We start from the raw sequence: 15,215 nt of genomic DNA, 5'->3' as shown, positions 1-15,215 counted from the left end.
GTTTGCTTATCCTCTGAACCCTGGGGTGATGTGGTCAGTGGAGGGAAACAGGTCCGAGCCTCAGGTACCAGATCTACTGCCTTTTCCCCACGGGACTGCTTTTATTTGGCAACATCCTGTTTCAGCCTTTGGGTGCTTTTATTACCTCTCTTGATAGTGAGTACTTTCCTGTGATTTCATTTTATTAAGGGTTAGACCTTCGTTTTATAGCATGACATACTTTAACGTTGCCCCTCTTACTTCATTCATTTTTAACTTCACAAGTAATTCATGAATATATTCTTAGTTTAAAAATTAAAACGATAAATTCTCTGATTGCACAGGTGGGGAAAACTGAGGCGTCAAAAGTTATCTGATCGGGCGTGCTTGCCTTGAGTGGTTGGGGTCGAGGACGCTCTCCAGGGCCCCAGAAGCTCCGGACCTTTGTGTAGCCCTCTGCCTGATGCATGAAGGCAGTTGTCTCTCTTAAGTTTCAAACTCAGGTCCAGAAGCCATAATTTCACCCAGTCTGAGATGAGTCAGGGAAGTTACTTTGTTTGCAGTCGGTAGGGAATTAATGGATAGATTTTATGTTTCAGCAGCTCCATGTTTTGCTGGCCCTGATCCTTGGATGGAAGTAGGGCAGGAATGAGGTGAGAGGGCAGGTGGTTTCAGGGCCCTGATAAAGGGTGGAGGGATAAGAGATAGGAGAGAAGGGAGCTGGCACCTCGTGCCCTTTCTGAGATCTTCAAAGCCATGCATGTTTATAGAACAGGCCCTAACCTTCTCTGGGCAGCCCTGGGCTGGGCTGGGCTGGGCTGGGCTGGACTGGGCTGGAAGTGGGGAGGTAGTTACTATCCAAAATAGAAAGGTTTCAGTCCTGTCACATCCATGCGGGGGTTCTGTGAGCCTTGCTGCCCTGCACGGCACCGTAGGTGCTTCTCTGGTGGATGAGATCAGGTTTGCTTATCCTCTGAACGCTGTGGCGAGGTGGTCAGTGGAGGGAAAGCGGTCCAGGGCTCCAATTACTATCTTCTCTCCCAGGCCAGAGATTTTCCCAGAATGTTTCACTGCCTTGGTCCTCTTCTAGCATGACTGATGCTTCTGACTTTGCTAGCAGTACTAGTAGATATTGGCACATCAGCTTTGGAAAGGTTGTACCATTTGTACCCCCACTGGCAGTATATCAAAATACCTATTTCCCCAAACCATCACCAGCACAGAGTTTTGCTCTTCTTTACTTTTAATTAGCAGTATTTTTGTTTTGTTTTATTTTCTGTGAATGCCTTCCTCACACCGTCGAGTCCCCTGTCCAGACAATTCTTCCATTTGAAGGCAGGGAGCGGATAGTTTACTCTTGAGCTCCTGCCGCAGGCAGGGCCCTGGGACGGGTGCTAGAGATAAAGTGATGCCAGTGTCTGCCATGGTGAAGCCCTCAGTGAAAAAACAACATACACACGGTAACTCTTTTATACATGTTACTAATAATTACCATCAGGCTCAGGGCAGGAACCGCTCAGCGAACAAGGGTCCTCCTTTACCACGTCAGTCTGGAGGCATTTGCGGTGCTGGGCTTTTGGCTGGGCCTTTGGAGACAACTGGGGATTTAGAAAATTTGGTTGGTACCGCCCTGGCTGGTAGAGTACCAGGATATGCCTTCTGGTGGGGCCCTGACTCCACGGAATCACATCGGTCCTGCTCATCCCCCATGGATCCTGGGGACCCAGCCTGGAGGATAGCAGTGTCCTGGTTCCTTTGTAGCATAACCAGACCTGGCGGCCTGCCCACGTCACCTGCTAGCAGATGGCGGAGCCGGGGGAGAAATCATTGCCATGTAGATGAATTTCAAGTAGGAATTAAGCCGAAATCTGTAATCATAACATCTAAGGGGGAAAAATCCCTTCCTCCGATTCCACATTGAGGACTGGGTGGGGCAGTGGCCTGCGTTTGCTGAAAGTGTTTCTTTATTTGTGGGCTGTGTTTTCAGTGCCTGCTGGTTGCTCCAGATTTGAGGGATGGTGAAAACTCCTGTCACAAAGACAGTGCTTTTTCAATCAGAAACCCCGTGTTGTTTGTAGGTGCTGAGGAAGTAATATTGAGCAATGAAAGGTTTCTCCCTTCCTCTGAAAAAAGAACCAGAAGTCTATCTTTCTGATGTAAAAATTTCAGAGTTTGTTTCATCTTTCATGTTGGGTATTTAACCAGAGCACCTGCAGGAAACAACTATTTTTCACTATTAACAAAAATGCTTTAAAAAGTATTCTCATTCCTTCTCTGGGCTAATAACAGAAACAATTTAATGTTTAAGTGATTTACATTTTAGGATTAAATAGAAAACAAATCGTTTATATACATATATTCAAATCAGGGCGTTGCATGCATGATGCCACATGGATTTTCTGAGCTTGAGTTCGGCTTGCGTATTCTTCCCATTTTAAGTTGTGACTTTCGTATTTTGAACCATTTAAGCGTTTGTTTCTGTTTTCAAGAATAGGATGTTTTCATAGGCCAGCATTTACTCCTGGTGATTCTGTTTTATATTTCCTTTAACACAAAAGACATCTTCTTGAGTTATCCAGACTCAGGATTTAATTTTGTTAGTTTTCTGTGTAGTTGACCACTTCTCCTGGTTCTGACACTTACTGTTATTTATGTGTCTGTACATATAGGTGTGTATCTCCAAGAGATGCCCAGTCTGCTTGGACAGTGGTGCTGAGAGCCTGAGGGGCTCCTGTAGGGACCTCGTTCCCCTGCTGCATTTCTGTCTGGTGACCCACCCCGTTTCTCACCCTCAAAATTTTTGTTGGCTTCCTAAATGTAAAACAAGCCCAGTCCAAGGTGTGAAATGGCATTTGAAGTTTGAGAAACTGTGCTTCTGTGTCCACTTCTTTCTTCCACCCTTCTTTTGCCCACCCAAGTCCTACCCTCCCTCAGACCTTGGCCCAGCTCCTTTTCTGAGAAGGACACTCCCAGTGACCTCCAACCTCAGGAATTCTTCCCTTTTTCCTATAATACTTATAGTTTGCACTCTTTGTCGGGCCCTGAATTGTGAGTGCTCTGTGACAGACCCTGCAGGCCGTCAAATGGCCGTCTGACCTCCGTCTGATGGCCTAGCTCCTCAGCTGGCCTCACGCCACTGCGGGCAGTGGATTTCTGCCGCGTTGGACTTCCTGGTCTCCCCAGCACTCGGCCTGGATCTGGTTCTGCAGATGCTGACACACTCAGAGCCGAGTGCATTTAAGCTCCACTCCCAAGTGAGAAGCCACGTCTTCGGTCGTTTGTGGCTGACTTCAGGGTCTGAAAGAAGAGCAGTGTCAAGAATGGTATATTGACCACCAGTGATCTGTGAGGCCAGAGGTCTGTTAATGCAGCGTAGCCTCGCTGCCCTCCCCCCACTGTCAGGAAGCCTGGGCAGGCGCAGATGTTCTGCCATACACAGCTGGAGTGGCCTCCAGTTCAGAATTCCCTCTTGCTAAGTTCCTGCAACCACGTGACTCTCTGGCTGACCTCTCAGCGGTGCTTCATCTGCCTTTGGTCTGCGTTGGAAGCCTGGTCCTACAAGGAAAGCACAGTCTAAGACACGGACAGTGGACGACCAATTAAAAGAAGACTGGCCGCAGCCAGGGCAGCTCGAGGTTGGGAGGGTTGGCCGAGACACCCTCTCGGATCTCGGGAGCTTGTGGCCGGATCGTGAAAGGCTGGGAGGACTTTCCAGGCACCGGGGCCGCGTTCTGACTCATCAGGGAGACCTTGGTTACCTTGTCCTCCTCTGGAGGCTTCGTAGGCAGACCCAGCTCTGCCTTTCTGCCTACCTGGTGGCCATGTCAGCTCAGCTCTTAGGACTCTGAGGCCCCTCCTGTCCATGACCTTCAAGTCACAGGGGCTATTGGCCACATTTCCCCTGGCACGAGGAAGAGAATTGCTGAAAGCCACATGCCTGGTCCTGTACACACAGGTGTAGGCAGGGAGGTTCACTGCAGGTCTGTTTGTAATGCAAAAAGTTGGAGCCAAGCCACACAGCCGGCAGAAGGGCACCTGGCAGCGGCGACACGCCTGTGTGAAAGAGACACTGCAGCAGTTCAAACAGAAGAGGGAGGCTTACATGTGTGCGCTGGAAAAGGTTGATTGCTAAGCAAAAGAAGCAAGTTGTAGAATAATATGCACAATATGATCCCCTTTGTGTAAAATTGCATATCAATAATGTATTCCTGTATGTACATAAATAAGTGTGTAAATGTACAGATAGGAGCTTGCAAGGACCGTATCAGACTCCTGGGAATGGAGCAGTAGGATAGGAGAAGAGGGTGGAAAGGGTGAGTTTCACCTTTTTCTCTATTTATTTTCCACAGTGGGAGTATCTTCATAGTATCATTTTGAAGGAAGAGAGGTAGGGAAGGAAGGTAAGCAGGTGGCCACACTTGGTGTCTGGAGTGGTGACAGGCAGATTGCACTTGGGTGTCCAGGCTTGGCTGGAATGGGTTCTGTGTTTGGTACCAATGTTTCCCATGGATTCACATGTGAACGTGTGGCCTCAGACACACTGCATGCTTGTCATCCTCCTGGGTCAGTGGATGCAAAGCGTCTCTTTTAGTCATCTTAATCTTCAAAGGGAGAAGAAAGCCCATGACACACCTCTCAACTGTGCACATTTTATTTTCAATATCAGTTATGTTGTACTTCTACTTGAACGTTTCAGTTACATGAGTTTATATCCTTTTTTAGGATTCACAGATCCCCTAGTGATACAGCTTGAAGCACTGGGCAGGGTTTCCTGGTCGGATTGGTCGGTGTGGATGAGTTCTGTTACTCTACTGGCATTACAGAAACCACCACACTATCATAATTGCTGATGAGGTCCAGGGCCTTTGAAAGCAAATCGTTGTTCGACCTGGGATCGTTCTCAGGCTGACAGTTGTTTCCATCTCTCCGGTGAAGTCTCTGAGTATCGGCGGCACCTCCTGGGCCAAAAGTTTGCAGCTTTCATGTGTTGAGGCAAATTTCTTTGAAGCCAACCCCAGACTTAAATAGAAATGACTCAAATAGAAATGATTATGGTAGGTATCGAAAACTGTCTAGTAATCGCTCTTTCTCGAATCCAGCCGTGTCTGAGTTCCCCGTGTGTGGGCCGTCAAGCGCGAAGAAGGCGGCTCCCCTGGCTGCTGGCCTTCTGTGACAAATGGAATTCTGAAGCCAGAATTCCAGCGCAGATGAGCCAGAGGGGCTGAAACTGCCGAGGCCTGCGTTGGTTCCAGGCAGGAAAGCAGTGCTTCTTGTCTGTGAGTGAAAGAGGTGTGTTAACTTCCCTTTGCCCGGCTCCCTGGAGCTCCTGGTGTGGGCGCGCTCTCTAGTTCTCACACTTACTGACCAGCCTCCACCACGTAACTGAAGACTTTTGCAAAACACTCTTCTTCCTAGACTTTTCCTCTCAGTCAAGTCCCAGTTTCTTGAGCATCTCCTGCTGAGCTTCCATCTCCTCTCTCTTCTGCAGACGCCCCTGTGCGATCACGTCCTGTGCATGGGCGCCAAGCGCTGCTTCTGGAGGGGACTCTCCTAGCTCAGACCCCTCCCAGAGTCCTCAACAGAGAGTATGCTAGTGGCAGGATCTGCCAGGATTTCCAAACCGAGGTCTCAGGAGAAGCATGTGACACGTGGTCTCTCCCCTCTGCTCCAGCTGGAATGGCAGTATGCACTGACACACTGCGGCAGGATTGCCCGTAAGTGCTGGATGGTAGTTGGTCTGTTTATACAACGTCCTCATGCCCACGGACTGGGGGTTGGGGAAGACTTTGTGAAGAGGAGTGTTGAGGCAGCCTTGCAGGACTGGTATGTCCGCTTCAGTGGGGAGGTGTGTCTCACGTAGGACCAGCCCTTCCGGGCTGGTCAGGAAGGGGGAAATAAGGACACGTGTGGATGTCGTCTGGTTGCAGAGTGGAGAGGGTGGTCAGCGTGGGGGGTGAGGGGGGTGCCACGTTCAGTTCTCCTTTTGGCTAAATTGGGAGTTACTCCTTCAGATTCAGCAAATGTTAATTGAGCACCTACCTTGTAGCAGGGACTGGGGATAAAATGCAAAGAGGAGTACGCTGTGGCCCCACACTAAGAAGAGACAGGCAAGAAATCCTTAAACGGTGCGGAGCTGCGAGTGCACGTCAGAGCTGAGGGGCCTGGGGCACCGTCCCCGCTGGGTCAGCCAGGCCTCGCCACAGAGCGGGCAGTGTGGACTGACCCTCCAGGATAGGGGGGTCTGCTGGGGAGCGGGGGATGGATGCTGGGTGAGGGTGTGTGTGCAGGGCACCGGGTGTGCAGAGCACAGGGCTCAGCGGGGCAGGAGCGCCAGGAGCCAGGCTGGAGGGGCAGAGGCGCCGGGAAGATTAGGAAAGGTTTATTCGTCAAGCCGAGGAGTCTGAGCTTCGTCTTGTGTGAAGCAGAGACTCAGCAAAGACTTATGAACAAAGTCAGGTGACTCCTTCACATTTCTTTTCCAAGATTCTGACTAGGGGATGGGATGGAGGGAGGGAGACAGGTACCAAGGAAACTGCTGGGAAGCTCTCACGGTAATCCTGGTCAGAAACCGTGAGGGCTGAACTGGGACGCCAGGAAGTAGAGGAGTCATCTGCACAAAGAGACACAGCAAGGTTAGAAATCAAAGGATGGGAAACGGGTCTCCAGCAAACACGAACCAAAAGAAAGGTGGCATAGTAATAGTCTTATCAGACAAAATAGAATTCTTGTGGGCACCTTATAAAACCCTAAGCAGATTTGCCATTTTCAGGTGCTCCTGTAATTCATTGCCAGGTAGGCACTGCCAGTGGGCCCTGTGCCTGCCACACCTGCAAGGGAAGTGGCCCAACCTGACTCCAGGAGCTGGGGGTGAAGCAACAGTACCAGCTGGTGCCGTCGCCTTGCTGCAGCCGAGGCCCTGCCTTCCCCTCTCTGTGCTCTGACTCCTGGGATGTTGCGGGAGTTTGTGTGTGTGCCGGGGCAGAGACTGGCAGAGGCCCCGGGTCTGGAGTGAGAAATTGTTTCTCTCCTCTCAGCTATCACCACGAGAGGAGCACAGGTGTGGTTCCAACATCGGTGACTGAGCAGGGCGTCTGCAGCCGCTCTGCTCTCTCTTCTAAGGGAAAATCACTGAATCCGCGGTGAGGGCGGAGGCTGGCTGACGGAGAGGACACGGGTGCGTCTGCATTCGGGGTGGGATCCCCCTCCTCTTGAGGGCCAACTGTGGACAGGCTTGGTGGCTTCCCAGACTTTGTCCCAACTAAAGGAGCGTCATCCACAGAACTACTGCCAGAGCCAGAGAAAGGAGAGGCCACCCCGCATTGTCCCAGTGGCTGCAGAGGGACGCCGCCGCGACTTGTGCGATCACCTGAGGCGTCTCAGACAACAGAGTGGAGCCTGGGCTTCAGCTTGAGCGTTCCAGGCCTGGAAACTCTTCCTAACCAGAGTAGTTCAGAGGTCGTTGCCGACTGTACTGGCCTTCAGAGTCCTCAGGGCCTAGCGATGGTGGAGCTGGTCCGACCTGAACTTACCTGTGTAACCAGACCAGCTCCACGGAATCCAAGTGGAAGACACTCCCAGATCCCCAGATCAACCCAAAGGGACTGAATTCAAACGGCCTTGTAGAACACCCCGACTCATGGCGAAGAACGATCTTCCCAAGTGTTTGCCTTTCTCCCACGCCCCCTCCCGTGTTCCTGTAACCTGACACTTCCCCGCTTTTCCGCTGGAACCCTCTCCTGCTGCCACCCCTGCACTTGCAGTGGCATCAAGACCAGTGGTTTCAACCAGTTGTCTTGACGTCCTGCCCACCCCCATGAAGGACCTCTGGCCTCCCCACACAGTTCTCCCCTCTGTGCCCACTGCGAGAGGATGCAGCTGTCAAAATAAAAATGGCCCGTCGGCTTGCTTTCAGCGGCAGCGTCTGGGAGGGAGGGCTTGGTGAAGTGTTGCCCTTCAAGGAAGGCCTGGGGCACTGAGCAGAGCGGAGTCAGTCTTAGAGCAGAGCAGGGAAGGCGCCCCTCCCCTGTAGTGCTGGAGGTTGGACCCCCACACTGTGGTATGTCGGCGACCCGCGCGCCAGGGAGATCCAGTGCAATCTGACCGTCCACACGTACCTGCCTTGGAGAGCGCGCCCTTCCTCACGCCCAGGAGAAGCAGGAGTCATGGACTCACGCGCTGGCCTTTACCGCATCCCACCTGTGCGTGTCCGTACCCTGACCCCACCCACGCAGGACTGGCTATCTCGCAGGGCAGTGCCCTGCTCTGGGTCAGTGTTTGCTTCATTCTCGAAACACCATTTCTGGGGTCTGACCCCACCTGGAGGATGTGACGTTAGGCCCGAGGGACCTTGAATGCTGCTTAGAAAAAGCTCCTTAAGTGCCGAGGATTGCGCCCCAGTGGAATCTGCGGCGTTGGCCACTCGCCTGTAGGGAGGTCTCGTCCCATTGGGAGGGAGGGAGTCTGGACTCATTTGCTTGGCAACCCGCAAGAGGGACCACAGACAACATTCCAAACGCTGAGCTCCTTGCGGAGGAGGGGCTGGGCACCCTCCTGCACAGAGGCGAGGCCAGCCGGCAGCGCACCCACGCATGAGCCCGGCCCTCCAAAGCCCCGGGCGACACCTCTGCAGCCTGGTCTGTGCTGGTGACAACACACGCCTCGTTTCTTTGTTAGCACCTCCAGCCGCTCAGTGCTTCACAGGTGGAATCAAATCTCCTTTTTTAGAAAAGTCCTGTGTTGGAGAGAAATTCCTCTGTGCCTCTCTCCAGAGTGAGGAAGAGAGCCAGGCACAAGTGATGGTTTAGAATCAGGCAATCCCAAGGCCTGAGCCCCCGAGGCCTGATCCTCATATCCCGTGTGTGGAAGAGGAATGCGACGTGTGATTTACCTAATGAGCTCCAGGTTGTCACAGTGACCTCGGAGGCGTCACTGTCCGACCAGGGCTCAGCACACCTTCTGTCAAGGGCCAGATGATGCATATGTTTGGCTCTAGGACCCTGAGGTTTCCAGGCAGCACTCTGCCGCCCCCTCCCACCCGTGTCCTGAGAGAAGCTGCAGGCCACACGCAGATGAACAGGCGGGCTGTGTCCGGACACACACGGGCCTGTTTGTCACCTCTGGACTTGGTGGCCAGGTGGCAGGGAGTGTAGCTGGGGTGCACCTCAGGGACTGAGCCAGTGGTTTCCAGGGGCCTGTGTTGGGAATGAAACTTGGGGCCACTGAGTCCCCAGTTTAATGCACTCCTGGAAATTTCTGAGCATCTGGCCAGCCTCCACCTTAGTAATAGTTTTTCATTGTTAGTGAGATGGGCCCAGCATCCTGCTGAGATTTAGAGCTCATAGGACCCTGCAGATGGAGACATCGCCCTTTAACACGGCTTGGTCTGCCTGCCTGCCCTGGGCGGTGCTTCCTGCCAACTCTAGGGACCTCTGGCCCCCCTGGACACGGGACTCTCAGGGCACATTGGAATTTAATATTCTAAAGGTGGATCTCCCTTCCTTCACTTAGTGACCATGTACTGATGATCTCTGGAGAGAGAGGTGCCTAGGGTGCTGCAAGAAAGATGAGTGAGATGGGACCCAGGCATTGAAGGAAACTGGGGTCTAAGGGAGATACCCTCAAGTCAATTACCGTCCTCTGTGCTGGGGCCCCGGCACCCTTGGGGTCTAAAGGAGAGACTGACCCTCAAATCAGTTACTGTCCTTTGTGCTGGGGCCCCGGCACCCTGTGCGGCCCATTGGGTGCTGGGTGGCAGTTAGAGAAATCGCTGGAGTCAGCCTGGGACGGGGGTGCTTTCTGAGGAAGTGCCCCCCAGGACTCCTGAGGGAGAGAAGGACCCACAGGAGCCTGGGGAGGGGGAAGCAGGAAAGTGCAGGATGCCTGGGGGTCTCAGGCAGCAGGTGCCTGGGCTTGGTGAGCTGGAGGAAGGGGGGTCGTAACAGAGCCACAGAGCTTGGGAGGGGGTCGTTTTACTTTGCAGACGGGGTGTTTCACCAGCCGAGACACATGATCGGATAAAAATCCACCTTTGTGTCTTTTACAGGCAAACTTGGTCCACTGCTGATCACTCCTGAGGAGTGTTTCATTCACAGTGACTTTCAACGTGGTCGTGTAGCATTAACACCCGTTAGGTTACACCGTAGAATTGCTCGATTTGGAGAGATTTTGCCGAAACTGCCCTGTTTTCACGAGTCACATCGGGCGCACCAGCAGGTCCTCAGACAGAACCCAGGTCGCGGAAGAGGGTTAGGTGGTTGGGCTGGCGTGACCTCCCCATCGCCCGCCCTCGCAGCCTGAGGGACTCCAGCGGACTGTGCCCGTGTTAGCAAAAGGAGTTAGAGCAAAAATAAGCCTTTGGGTTCTCCACCTGTTGACCTGACGAGTCAAATGTATGTCGTTTTTTGACTAACCTGAAAGAAGCCAGCAGGTGCTGGAGGGTTCTCATTTGCATTTTTTCTCACAAAATCAAACTGAGGGCTAAATCTTGTCTCTCCACTCTGACCTTCCCACCCCTCCCCTCCCCACCAAGCACCACAGAGTTCTTGGAAGTTGTTATTTGTGGTGGTGTTTCCTAAATTTAGCTGATGCAGGAAGAATCAGTGGCAAGTGGGGACGTTAAGAAAATGCATCTTCGGTTTAGAACCTGGATTTAAGACGTGTATCATGTGGCACAGCTAAGGGGCCGCAGTTAGCTTCTGGGGTGATTTTCTACAGTAGTTTCTTTGAGATTTTTGCTGCGGTATAAACAACCAAACAAGAGAGATGGCGGAGCCTCACCCTCGGGACCTTCCCTGTCTGGTGTTTTGTGCTGATTTCCAGCTCTTAGTCCGCAGACGCACATCGGGTTTTCCAGATGTAACCTCTTTATGGATATAACTTTGTACTGTACTTTTTCCTTTTAAAATGTTATTGGCTGGGTGAAAATTCTTACATCAAGGAGAAATACTAATCAAAGTGTATGTGCCAGGAGCTGGGCTTGGCTTCCACGTACATGAGCGATTTGGGCATCTTCCTGGGCTTTCTCTGCACTGAGCCTCTGCCAGGAGGGGCCCTGGAAACAGACAGTGAGGCTGTCAAACCTGGTGTGTTTGTCCAAAAGCAATTCCAAGTCAGCAGTTGCCATCTGTTGGGTATGAGACCTTTAAGAGTGTGGCCAGACTAACTTTTTCAGAGTTTACCTACCTTTAGGTTTATATAAAAGTGCAGAAGTTGTCAAATTCATAGTGACAGAAAGTAGAAGGCTCGCAGGGGCTGGGGAGGGAGCTAGTGTTTAATGGGGACCGAGTTTCCATTTGGGAGGATGACAAGGTTCTGAAGATGGGCGGCAGGGATGTGAATGTGAATGCATTAATGCCTGTGAGCTGTGTACTTGTTAAAATGGTTAAAATGGTTAATTCTATGGTATGTGTGTTTTACCACACCAGAAAAGTGGAGAGAGCGATTGTCTCAAGTGAGAAAGACTTTTTAAAAATTAGTATATAAGCTGTGGTCCTGCTTCTGATCAGGTGTGAGACAGTTCAAATTGAATTCTTTTTTTATTTAACACTGTATTTCCAGTCCTATTTATTTATTTATTTTTTATTTTTGGCTGCGTTGGGTCTTCATTGCTTTGCGCAGGCTTTCTGTAGTTGTGGTGAGCAGGGGCTACTCTTCGTTGCCGTGCACGGGCTTCTCATTGCAGTGGCTTCTCTTGTTGCGGAGAACAGGCTCTAGGTGCACGGGCTTCAGTGGTTGCAGCACATGGGCTCAGTAGTTGCAGCGCGTGGGCTCAGTAGTTGTGGCACACAGGCTCTAGGGTGCGGGGGCTCAGCAGTTGTGGCGCACGGGCTTAGTTGCTCTGCGGCATGTGGGATCTTCCCAGAACAGGGCTCGAACCCATGTCCCCTGCATTGGCAGGTGGATTCTTAACCACTGCGCCACCAGGGAAGTCGCCACATTTAATTCTCTTTAATTTTATGTTTCTTTTCTGGACTCAGAGTTTTTTGGGAATGTGGTGAAACTAGCTTTTCATGGGGTCTTCAGCTTACTTTCTCAAGCCGTGCAGTACAGCCCCCAAACATGCTGGTCAAAGGAAAAACGCAGTCTCTTCAGGGGTCCTCCCATGCACACCCAAGTTGCTGCTGGCACTGAACGGGATAAATGAGAAACCAAGATTTCTGATTATGTCGTTTCTGCCTGGATTTCCCGACTCTGGCCCCTTAAGTGAGCCCCTGCTTCTCCTACTGATGTTTCCTCTTAGGTTGTAAATAGGCAGGAAGGAGTTATTTTCTGTAACTGGTCTCCATTAGCGTCCTGGGAGAGAGAAGACAGCTCTGAAGGGCTTGGCCTTTCCTTTGAAAAGTAGAATGTCAACTAGGTTCTTCAGAAGACTCTTGCTTACGATGTTTCAGAAAGAAAAGAACAGTGAATTTTAGAAATTGTACTTGAAACAGGCGAGAGTTTGATTCCTTCACTAGTCCTGAGATCAGAACCTTGGCCCTGCTTTTCAAGTACTTGCCTACGTATCGTTTTAAGTGTAATCTTTAGTTTCAGACCCAAAGAAAGGCAAACACCTTACTCTTGGTGGTTACTATGCTTGTTGAAACAGAAAACTGAAAATTATTAGAACTTTTGAGAATACGGACTTAGAAAGCTTTAACCTTTTGTTCAAGAAGAGCCTCTGGAATACTTTCTCAACTTTCTTTTCAGTCAAGTGATGACTACCGCTTCTTTGAAAACCTAACAAAAACAAAAACTTCATCCAAAAAGCGCTCCTTGGCAAATCCCACCTAACTCTTATTTCTTTTCTGTATTTTCCTAATTTTTTTCCTACGTTGTGTCACATTAGTGTGACATTATGTCACACTAATCGATGTGTCACTTGGTATTGTGAAGATTTAGTGTATACGTTTTTTGCCTTTTTTCCTCCCTCTGGTTCCCATTTCATCAGTACTGGTGCCATTCTCAGGACATGTGAAGCCATTCAGAAGGTCATGTAGTCCAGAGAATTTGGTTGCTCTTTCTTTGTCCCTCGTAGAAACCATGGCCGTCTTAACTGAGCTGCTTTTTGTACTTCAGTGGGCACTCCTGGGCCAGCTCTCTAAGGTGAGAGTCTGTAACTCGACATTTATTAGCTCCATAAAAGTTTAATGTCAATTAGCTTTCCAACAATCACTTCTTTGAAGATCATGGAAATACTGAATTTTTACTTATTTAGTAAGAATTTTGTTTCAAAGAAGATAACTGATTTTAGGGGTTTTAAAAAATACCAGCGGCAAATACGAAGGAGGAGATGCCCCCCAGCAAGCGCTGTAGTAAAAGGGAGACCATGGCTGCTGTTTTCATTGCTTATGAAGTTTTCAGGTTGCTCTAGAATTTTGTCCTATAATAAGACGTTCTTTATTTTTTTGCTAAACTTTCCGTAACTTAGCTAAACATCTGTCTCTCTGAACTCCAGCACTACAGAAAGGTCCTTTGTTTAGGTCCAGGTAGATGAAAAGTTCTGTTCCACATCATATTAAAACATTTGCTGAGCCCAGTTCTTTAATAATTTTAAGTCTGTCCGGCTTTCTCATTAGCGTTGCGGTCCTTCACGCTGCCAGCACTCTTGCTGCTTTCTGAATTAGTAATTAACTGAATTGTACACATGTGCAGGCATCTGAAGCCTTCTTTCAGGCACCTTATGTTCTGCAGTCTGTGGCCTCCAAGAAAGATACTTTTTGTGCTTTGTTAATGACTAAGCCAGGATAAGTAGACGTTCTTGGGTGGTGAGCAACTGAACCTTTTCGACAATTTTGACTCCTTTCTTCACTGTATTTGCATAGTTTGTTCCCTTCTTATTGTAGATCACGGTGAGCTGCTTCTTAGCTGTGTCCCGCTGGAGCGTGTGTGTGCGCGTGCCCCCAGCATGGCGTGCCTCTTGTTTCTGTGGTCACCAGAATAAGGCCTGGGCACGTCACAATATTTTTCTCCCCTTGTACTATTCTTACGATGTGATCGTCACGTTAACTGATTTTCACCTCGTTCTTATCATCCAGCAGACGTTTAGTAAGTGCCTGTGGTGTGCCAGGCATCATTCCAGGGAAGGTTCTTACTGCTGTTATTGTGTCTTTGAGAGAACATGATCTTATATTGTATATTTTCAGCGTCCTTCCTTTGCAGTAGGGGATCCCCAAACTTGTGGCCAGGAGACCCTTTGTTCCTCCTTAAATGCGTCACAGATGGGAAGCCATCATTGCCACGTGCCCGTCCCAGCTAGTGAGGCTGAGGGGACCGACATGGCCGAAAGGTGCTTCCTCACCCTCGGCAGGCACGGAGTGGGGACACCCCTTGCCACCTTCTCCCGGCTTGCTCCTGCTGTGTGGGGCTGGCCTCTTTCCCTTCGTACGTCAGGCACCACAGAGGGGAACGAGACCCCGTCCAGAGACCCCTGAAGCAGCAGAGCACCCCCCCCGACACCATGCTGGCGTTGATGGCGGACGCTCTCTATAAGCTGAGAGCCACTTACCCTCCCCTCCTCTCTTCCTTCTCTCCTTTTTTTCTCTCCTCCCGACATATGGGCTGGGCCGGCTCTGGATTCTGCAGGATTAAGGGGCTGTCGGTCGGAAAGTGCGGCAGGTGCTTTCCTCCCACATTAGAGGGACCCGCCTCAGCATCGCTGCCTAGCAGCTTGCTCAGACCGACAGTCGCGGGAGAAGGGAAAGTGGAACCCTGAGAACCCTTCCCGTCCCTCTGGAAGGGTTGGTCTGAAGGAACTTGGGGGAAGTGTGTGGGAGGGAAGCATTTCACAAGCTTCTGGGCCTGATCCAGCCGACTCTCACTTCAGAGTAAAAGGAAAAAAGTAAATGAGTCATTTCAATGGCGGATCACAAGATGACCAGTGTGTGTCTACACCAGCAAGCCTGTTGGCCTCCATGAGGGGAGGCGTGAAATGACTCTTTTTAACAGTGTCGTTTCCTTTTCCATTTTCTTTCCCTTCATATCAGGGCTGTCAAACCTCTCTGGGTTTGGAGCTGCTTAGAACTTCAGGCAGCCGCTTCACTGTTTCCAGCAGAGCACGATGCCCAGAGTCCAGGGGACGGGGACGGAAGGAGACAGTGAGGTGACGAAGCGAAGCTTGAGTGAGGGACAGCCTGCTGCTTCACGTTCCTCTCCCAGCAGCTAACCCGTGGCGTGTTAGCGCGTTTGGCCACGTGTGGCGTGTTCCGCTGTGGTTAAGTAGCAGTAAAACTCGTCTTCTTGGAGATCCACGGGAGCCT

The 15,215-nt window shown here is 50.7% G+C and overlaps 1 protein-coding gene and 1 long non-coding RNA gene across 11 annotated transcripts in view; both read left to right on the top strand.

The window, feature by feature from the left end:
• DUSP22 (dual specificity phosphatase 22) overlaps positions 1 to 15,215 on the top strand; it is a 71,668-nt gene that overhangs the window by 17,978 nt on the left and 38,475 nt on the right. The window lies entirely within an intron of this gene.
• Positions 7 to 7,890, top strand: LOC117197092 (uncharacterized). The gene is made up of 2 exons (XR_004477588.2): positions 7 to 5,268; positions 5,468 to 7,890. It is a non-coding gene; the product is annotated as an uncharacterized LOC117197092 (long non-coding RNA).

This window comes from Orcinus orca, chromosome 10 (assembly GCF_937001465.1).
Source record: "Orcinus orca chromosome 10, mOrcOrc1.1, whole genome shotgun sequence".
Taxonomy (NCBI): domain Eukaryota; kingdom Metazoa; phylum Chordata; class Mammalia; order Artiodactyla; family Delphinidae; genus Orcinus; species Orcinus orca.
Note: the sequence above shows the minus strand (reverse complement) of the source record. Positions and strands in the feature narration are given on the sequence as shown.